We start from the raw sequence: 7808 nt of genomic DNA, 5'->3' as shown, positions 1-7808 counted from the left end.
TGTCAATTAGAACAGTCCAAAGGTCCTTCTCATTACCGTTATGACTCCAGCCTTCCCATATCGCGGCGGCCGATATAAGCAGTCGCAGTGGGTCTCTACCATGGCACTTAACTCAAATGACCAACAACGTAAACGACGCTACTCTCTCCCAAAACATGACACGCCACCCATTCAATCTTGAGAACATGTAATTGCAATGGTGTTCAATAATTACACCAGTTTTTTATTATCATTTTTTTCTTTTCATTTTTTAATATGACAAAAGAAAATCGTATGAGTCAAATCCTGTTGAGTCCATCTAACTCCGACGCGAAACCCAATGTCCGGGTTTTTAATCCCACGACTCAATTTACCTTTACCAATCTATTCAATCCTAACCCACTTGACACCTAACTCATCCTTTTTATTATTTACAATTCTCATTTCTGCAAAAACACCTCTCCTAAGCCACATCCAAATGAATAAAGATACTACCATATCCCACATATACCGATCAAAAGCAATTGTCATCGACCGTGCACCAACCAGCAAAGCAGCAACAACGAAACGCATCAAATCACATCAAGGTCAATTAGAACAATCCAAAGGTCATTCTCATTAGTGTTTATGACTCCAGCCTTCTCCAATATTTCATGGCAGTGTATACAAGCTTGCGCGGTGATTCTACCATGGCACCTAACACAAATAGCCAGCAAAGCTCAACTGCATTACTCCCTCCCAAAACATGACACGCCACCTATTCACCCTAGAAGATGTAATTGCAATCGTATCCAATAATTACACCAGTTTTTGTTATTAGTTTTTTTTCTTTCACTTTTTAATATTAATAATAAGAAAATCGGATCGAGTCAAACTGCAGTCTTATCTAATCTGACGCAAAACTGCACTCTAGTTTAGTTTTTTGTAAGGGCACAACCAATTTTCTTGGCTCAATGAATTAACCTACCCGCTAACTCCTAAGCTCATCTCATTTTTATTATTTTCTATACCTCATTTCTGCAAAACACCGCCCAAACCACATCCTAATGAATAAAAGATACTACCATCCCACAAATACCGATCAAAAGCAATTGTCCTCTGACCGTGCTGCCGATCACTTGAACAAAGCGGCAACAAGGAAACGTACGGTGTCTCAGAAAGTCAATTAGAACAATCAAGAGTGCCTCTCATTAGTGTTTTATGACTCCAGCCGTCTCAATATTTCTTGGCGTGCATATAAACGGCGCGAGTGATTCTACCATGGCACCTAACACAAATAGCCAGCAACGTCAACGGCGTTACTCCTCCAAAACATGACACGCCACCCATTCAATCTCGGAGAGATATATTACCAGCAGTATCCAATAATTACACCAGTTTTGGTATTATTTTTTCTTTTCACTTTTAATATTAATAGAAAATCTAAGCATCGGAGTCAAACTATCGAAGTCCATCTAACTTTGGCCTTGAAACCTACCGGTCTGGGTTTTAATCCCGACTAATTTTCTCGCTCAATCTATTCAATCCTAACCCCATGACAACTAACTATCTCGTTTTGATTATTTCTTATACCTCATTTCTGCAAAAAACACCTCTCTCGGCCACATCCTAATGGATAAAGTTACTACCATCCCACAAATACCCATCAAAAGCAATTGTCATCGACCGTGAGGATCAACCAGCAAAAGCGGCAAGGAAAGGAAACGTACAGTCTGCCGAGAGGTCAATTAGAACAATCCAAGGTCCCAGCTCATTAGTGTTTATGACTCCAGCCTTCTCCAATATTTGCGGCGTCCACTTATAAGCCAGTGTGGTGAATCTGCATGGTACCTAACACTAATGGCGAGGAACGTCAACGCGTCACTCCCTCCCAAAACATGACACGCCACCCGTTCAATCTTGGAGAACATGTAATTGCAATCGTTATCGAATAGTGAACAAGTTTTTATTATGGGTTTTTTTTTCTTTTCACTTTCTAATATTAGCAAACAGAAAATGGATCGAGTCAAACTGTCCAGTCATCTAACTTTGGCCGAACCCTCTTGTGATCCTAGGTTTTTAAGCTGCGACTAATTTCCTCGCTCAATCAGTTCAATCCCTAACCGCTTAACACCTAAGTTCATCTCCTTCTTATTATCTCTTATACCTCATTTGCAACATAAAAAACCTCTCCCAAGCCACATCCAAACAAGTAAGGGATCTACACCCATCCCACAAATACTGATCAAAGGCAGTGTCATCAATCGTGCCGGTCACCAAGCAAAGCGGCAACAAGGCAAGCACATTACAGTCTTTAGAAGGTCAATTAGAATAATCCAAAGGTCCTTCTCATTAGTATTTTATGACTCAAGCCTTCTCCAATATTTGCGGCATGCATATAAGCCATCGCGGTGATTCTATTATCGCACTGCCTAAATGGCCAACAACGTCAACGACGTTACTCCTTACACAAAACATGACACGCCACCCGTTCAATCTTGGAGAACATGTAATTGCAATTGTATCCAATAATTACTGCAGTTTTTACTTATGAGTTGTTTTTTTCTTTTCATTTTTAATATTAACAAAAAAGAAAATTGTATCAAGTCAAACTGTGATCCATCTAGCTTGACAGCCCCTACCAGGTCCGGTTTTTAAGCCCACGATAATTTTCTCGGTTCAATTTATTCAATCCTATCCCATTTAACAACTAACCTTATCTCGTTTTTATTATTTCTTATATACCTCATTTCGGCAAAAAAAACACCTCTCCCGAAGCCACATCCAAATGAATAAGAGATATTACCATCCTACAAATACACGATCGAAGCAATTGTCATCGGCCACCGCCGGTCAACAAGCAACGGCAACAAAGGAAACGTACTGTCTTGAATGTCAATTAGAACAGTCCAAAGGTCCTTCTCATTACTGTTTATGACTCAGCCTTCTCCCATATCTGCGGCGTCGATATAGAAACAGCGCATTGGATTCTACCATGGCACTTAACTCAAATGACCAACAACGTATGACGTTACTCCCTCCCAAAACATGACACGTCACCCATTCAATCTTGGAGAACATAATTGCTATCGTGTTCAATAATTACACCAATTTTATTATCATTTTTTTTTTTTTCATTTTTAATATGAACAAAAAGAAAAATCATGAGTCAAACTGTTGAGTCCATCTAACCTGGCCTTGAAACCTACCGGTCCGGGTTTTTAATCCCGACTAATTTACTCAAATCCAATCTATTCAATCCTAACCCACTTGACACCTAACCTTATCTGTTTTTATTATTTCTTATACCTCATTTCTGCAAAAAACACCTCTCGAAGCCACATCAAATGAATAAAAGATACTACCATCCCATATACCGATCAAAAGCAGTGTCATCGGCCGTGCCAATGAACCAGCAAAGCAGCAACAAACGTCTGATCTGCGAAGGTCAATTAGAACAATCAAAAGTCCTTCTCATTAGTGTTTATGACTCAGCCTTCTCCAATATTTGCAAGGCGTGCATACAAGCTGTGCGGTGATTCTACCATGGCACCTGGACAAATAGCCAACAGAGCAACGGCGTTACTCCCTCCCAAAACATGACACGCCACCATTTCAATCTGAAGATGTACTTGCAGTCGTCTCCAATAATACACCAGTTTTTCTTATGATTTTTTTTTCCTTTCACTTTTTAATATTAATAATAAGAAAATCGGATCGAGTCAAACTGTCAATCCATCTAACTTTGTAGAACCCCTACCGGTCGTTTTTAAAAAAGCGCACGACTAATTTTCTCGGCTCAATCAATTCAATCTAACCCTTAACACATAAGCTCATCTCATTTTTATTATTTCTTATACCTCATTTCAACAAAAAGAAAAACACCTCTCCAAAGCCAAATCCAAACTAGTAAGCGATACTCCCATCCCACAAATACTGATCAAAGGCAATTGTCATCAACCAGCCCGGTCCCTACACCAAACAAAGCGGCAACAAGAATCGTACAGTCTTTAGAAGGTCAATTAGAATAATCCAATGGTCCTTCTCATTAGTATTTATAAACAAACCTTCTCCAATATTTTAGGCATGCATATAAACCATCGCGGTGATTCTATTATGGCACCTAACACAAATGGCCAACAACGTCAACGACGTTACTCCCTTACAAAACATGACACGCCACCCGTTCAATCTTGGAAGCATGTAGTACAATTGTATCCAACAATTACTGCAGTTTTATTATGGAGTTGTTTTCTTTTCATTTTTTAATATTAACAATAAAAAATTGTCAAGTCAAACTGTCCAGTCCATCTAATCGACGCGCACCCTACCGATCGGGGTTTTAAGCCCACGACTAATTTTCTCGGTTCAATCTCTTCAATCCTAACCCATTTAACAACTAACCTTATCTCGTTTTTATTATTTCCTATACCACATTTCGCAAAAAAAACACCTCTCCGAAGCCACATCCAAATGAATAAAAGATATTACCATCCTACAAATACCTATCGAAGCAATTGTCATTGACCCTGCGGTCAACAAGCAAAACGGCAACAAAGAAGCGTACAGTCTTCTGAATGTCAATTAGAACAGTCCAAAGCTCCTTCTCATTACCGTTTATGACTCCAGCCTTCTCCGATATTTGCAGCGTCGATATAAGCCAGCGCAGTGATTCTACCATGGAACTTAACTCAAATGACCAACAACGTAAACGACGTTACTCCCTCCCAAATCATGACACGTCACCCATTCAATCTTGGAGAACATGTAATTGCTATCGTGTTCAATAATTACCAGTTTTTATTATCAGTTTTTTTTTCATTTTTAATATGAAAGACGAAAGAAAATCGAATGAGTCAAACTGTTGAGTCCATCTAACCTGAAGAAACCTACGGTCCGGGTTTTAATCCCGACTAATTTTCTCGGCTCAATCTAAACAATCCTAACCCACTTGACACCTAACCTTATCTCGTTTTATTATTTCTTATACCTCATTTCTGCAAAAAAACACCTCTCCGAAGCCCATCCCAAATGAATAAAGATACTACCATCCCACATATACGATCAAAAGCAATTGTCATCGACCGTGCCGATCAACCAGCAAAGCTGCAACAAGCATTACAGTCTGGAAGGCAATTAGAACAATCCAAGTGTCCTTCTCATTAGTGTTTATGCCTCATCCTTCTCAATATTTGCGGCGTGCATATAAGCTAGCGCGGTGATTCTACCATGGCACCTAACACAAATAGCCAGCAACGTCAACGGCGTTACTCCCTCCCAAAACATGACACGCCACCCATTCAATGTCGGAGAAGATGTAATTGCAATCGTATCCAATAATTACACCAGTTTTTGTTAGGATTTTTTTTCCTTTCACTTGTTAATATTAATAATAAAGAAAATCGGATCGAGTCAAACTGTCAATCCATCTAACCTGGCCTTGAACCCTACCAGTCTAGTTTTTTAAGCGCACGACTAATTTTCTCGGCTCAATCAATTCAATCGTAACCCGCTTAACACATAAGCTCATCTCATTTTATTATTTCTTATACCTCATTTCAGCAAAAAGAAAAACACCTCTCCAAAGCCAAATCCAAACTAGTAAGGGATACTCCCATCCCACAAATACTGATCAAAGGGAATTGTTATCAACCATGCCGGTCACTCAGCAAAGCGGCAACAAGGAATCGTACAGTCTTTAGAAGGTCAATTAGAATAATCCAATGGTCCTTCTCATTAGTATTTATGACTCAAGCCTTGTCCAATATTTGCATCCTGCATATAAGCCAGCGCTGTGATTCTACCATGGCACCTAACAAAAATACCAAGCATTGTCAACAATGTTACTCCTCCTCGAAAACATGACATGTACCCCCTTCAATCTTGGAGAAGATGTAATTGCAATCGTATCAATAATTATACCAGTTTTTATTATGAGATTTTTTTTTTTTTTGTAATATTAACAAAAGTAAGAAATCGGATTAGTCATTGTGTGTAGTCCATCTAAGCTGACGCAAACCGTAACTGCCCGGGTTTTTAATCCCACGACTAATTTTCTCGGCTCAATCTATTTAATTCTAACGCACTTGGCACCCAACCTTATCTCGTTTTTATTATTTCTTATACCTCATTTCCGGCAAAAAACACCTCTCTAGAAGCAAAATCAAAAGAATAAAAAAAAGATACTACCATCCCACACATATCCGATGAAAAGCAATTGTCATCGACCGTGCCGATCAACCAGCAAAGCAGCAACAACGAAACGTACCGTCTGCAGAGGTCAATTAGAACAATCCAAAGGTCATTCTCATTAGTGTTTATGACTCCAGCCTTCTCCAATATTTGCGGCGTGCATACAAGCTAGCGCGGTGATTCTACCATGGCACCTAACACAAATAGCCAGCAACGTCAACGGTGTTACTCCCTCCCAAAACATGACACACCCATTCAATCTGCGAGAAGATGTAATTGCAATCGTATCCAATAATTACACCAGTTTTTGTTATTAGTTTTTTCCTTTCACTTTTTAATATTAATAATAAGAAAATCGGATCGAGTCAAACTGTCAGTCCATCTAACCTGACGCCAAACCGTACTGCAGTTTAGTTTTTAAGGGCACAACTAATTTTCTTGGCTCAATGAATTCAATCCTTACCGCTTAACTCCTAAGCTCATCTCATTTTATTATTTCTTATACCTCATTTCTGCAAAAAACACCGCTCCGAAGCCACATCCTAATGAATAAAAGATACTACCATCCCACAAATACCGATCAAAAGCAATTGTCTCGACCGTGCCGATCAACGAACAAAGCGGCAACAAGGAAACGCAGTGTGCCGAAAGTCAATTAGAACAATCCAAAGGTCCTTTTCCTTAATGTTTATAACTCCAGCCGTCTCCAATATTTGCGGCGTGCATATAACGGAGCGCGGTGATTCTACCATGGCACCTAACACAAATAGCCAGCAACGTCAACGCGTTACTCCCTCCCAAAACATGACACGCCACCCATTCAATCTCGGAGAAGATGTAATTGCAAGCGTATCCAATAATTACACCAGTTTTTGTTATTATTTTTTCTTTCACTTTTAATATTAATAATAAGAAAAAATCCCAATCGAGTCAAACTGTCGAGTCCATCTAACTGGCCTTGAAACCTACCGGTCCGGGTTTTTAATCCCACGACTAATTTTCTCGGCTCAATCTATTCAATCCTAACCCACTGACAACTAACCTTATCTCGTTTTATTATTTCTTATACCTCATTTCTGCAAAAAAACACCTCTCTCCGGCCACACATCCAAATGGATAAAGTTACTACCATCCCACAAATACCGATCAAAAGCAATTGTCATCGACCGTGAGGATCAACCAGCAAACCAAAAGAAGGAAACGTACAGTCTGCCGGAAGGTCAATTAGAACAATCAAAGGTCCTTCTCATTAGTGTTTATGACTCCAGCCTTCTCCAATATTTGCGGCGTCCATATAAGCCAAAGGTGGGTGATTCTACCATGGTACCTAACACTAATGGCGAGGAACGTCAACGACGTCACTCCCTCCAAAACATGACACGCCACCTGCTCAATCTTGGAGAACATGTAATTGCAATCGTATCGAATAATTAGACAAGTTTTTTATTATGAGTTTTTTTCTTTTCACTTTTTAATATTAGCAAAAAGAAAATCTGATCAGTCAAATTGTCCAGTCCATCTAACTCGACGCGAACCTCACTGGTCTAGGTTTTTAACCGCACGACTAATTTTTACGGCTCAATCAGTTCAATCCTAACCCGCTAACACCTAAGTTCATCTCCTTCTTATTATCTCTTATACCTCATTGCAACATAAAA

Source organism: Eucalyptus grandis, chromosome 8 (assembly GCF_016545825.1).
Source record: "Eucalyptus grandis isolate ANBG69807.140 chromosome 8, ASM1654582v1, whole genome shotgun sequence".
Classification (NCBI taxonomy): domain Eukaryota; kingdom Viridiplantae; phylum Streptophyta; class Magnoliopsida; order Myrtales; family Myrtaceae; genus Eucalyptus; species Eucalyptus grandis.
The sequence above is the reverse complement of the archived record's forward strand: the minus strand, read 5'-3'. Positions refer to the sequence as shown.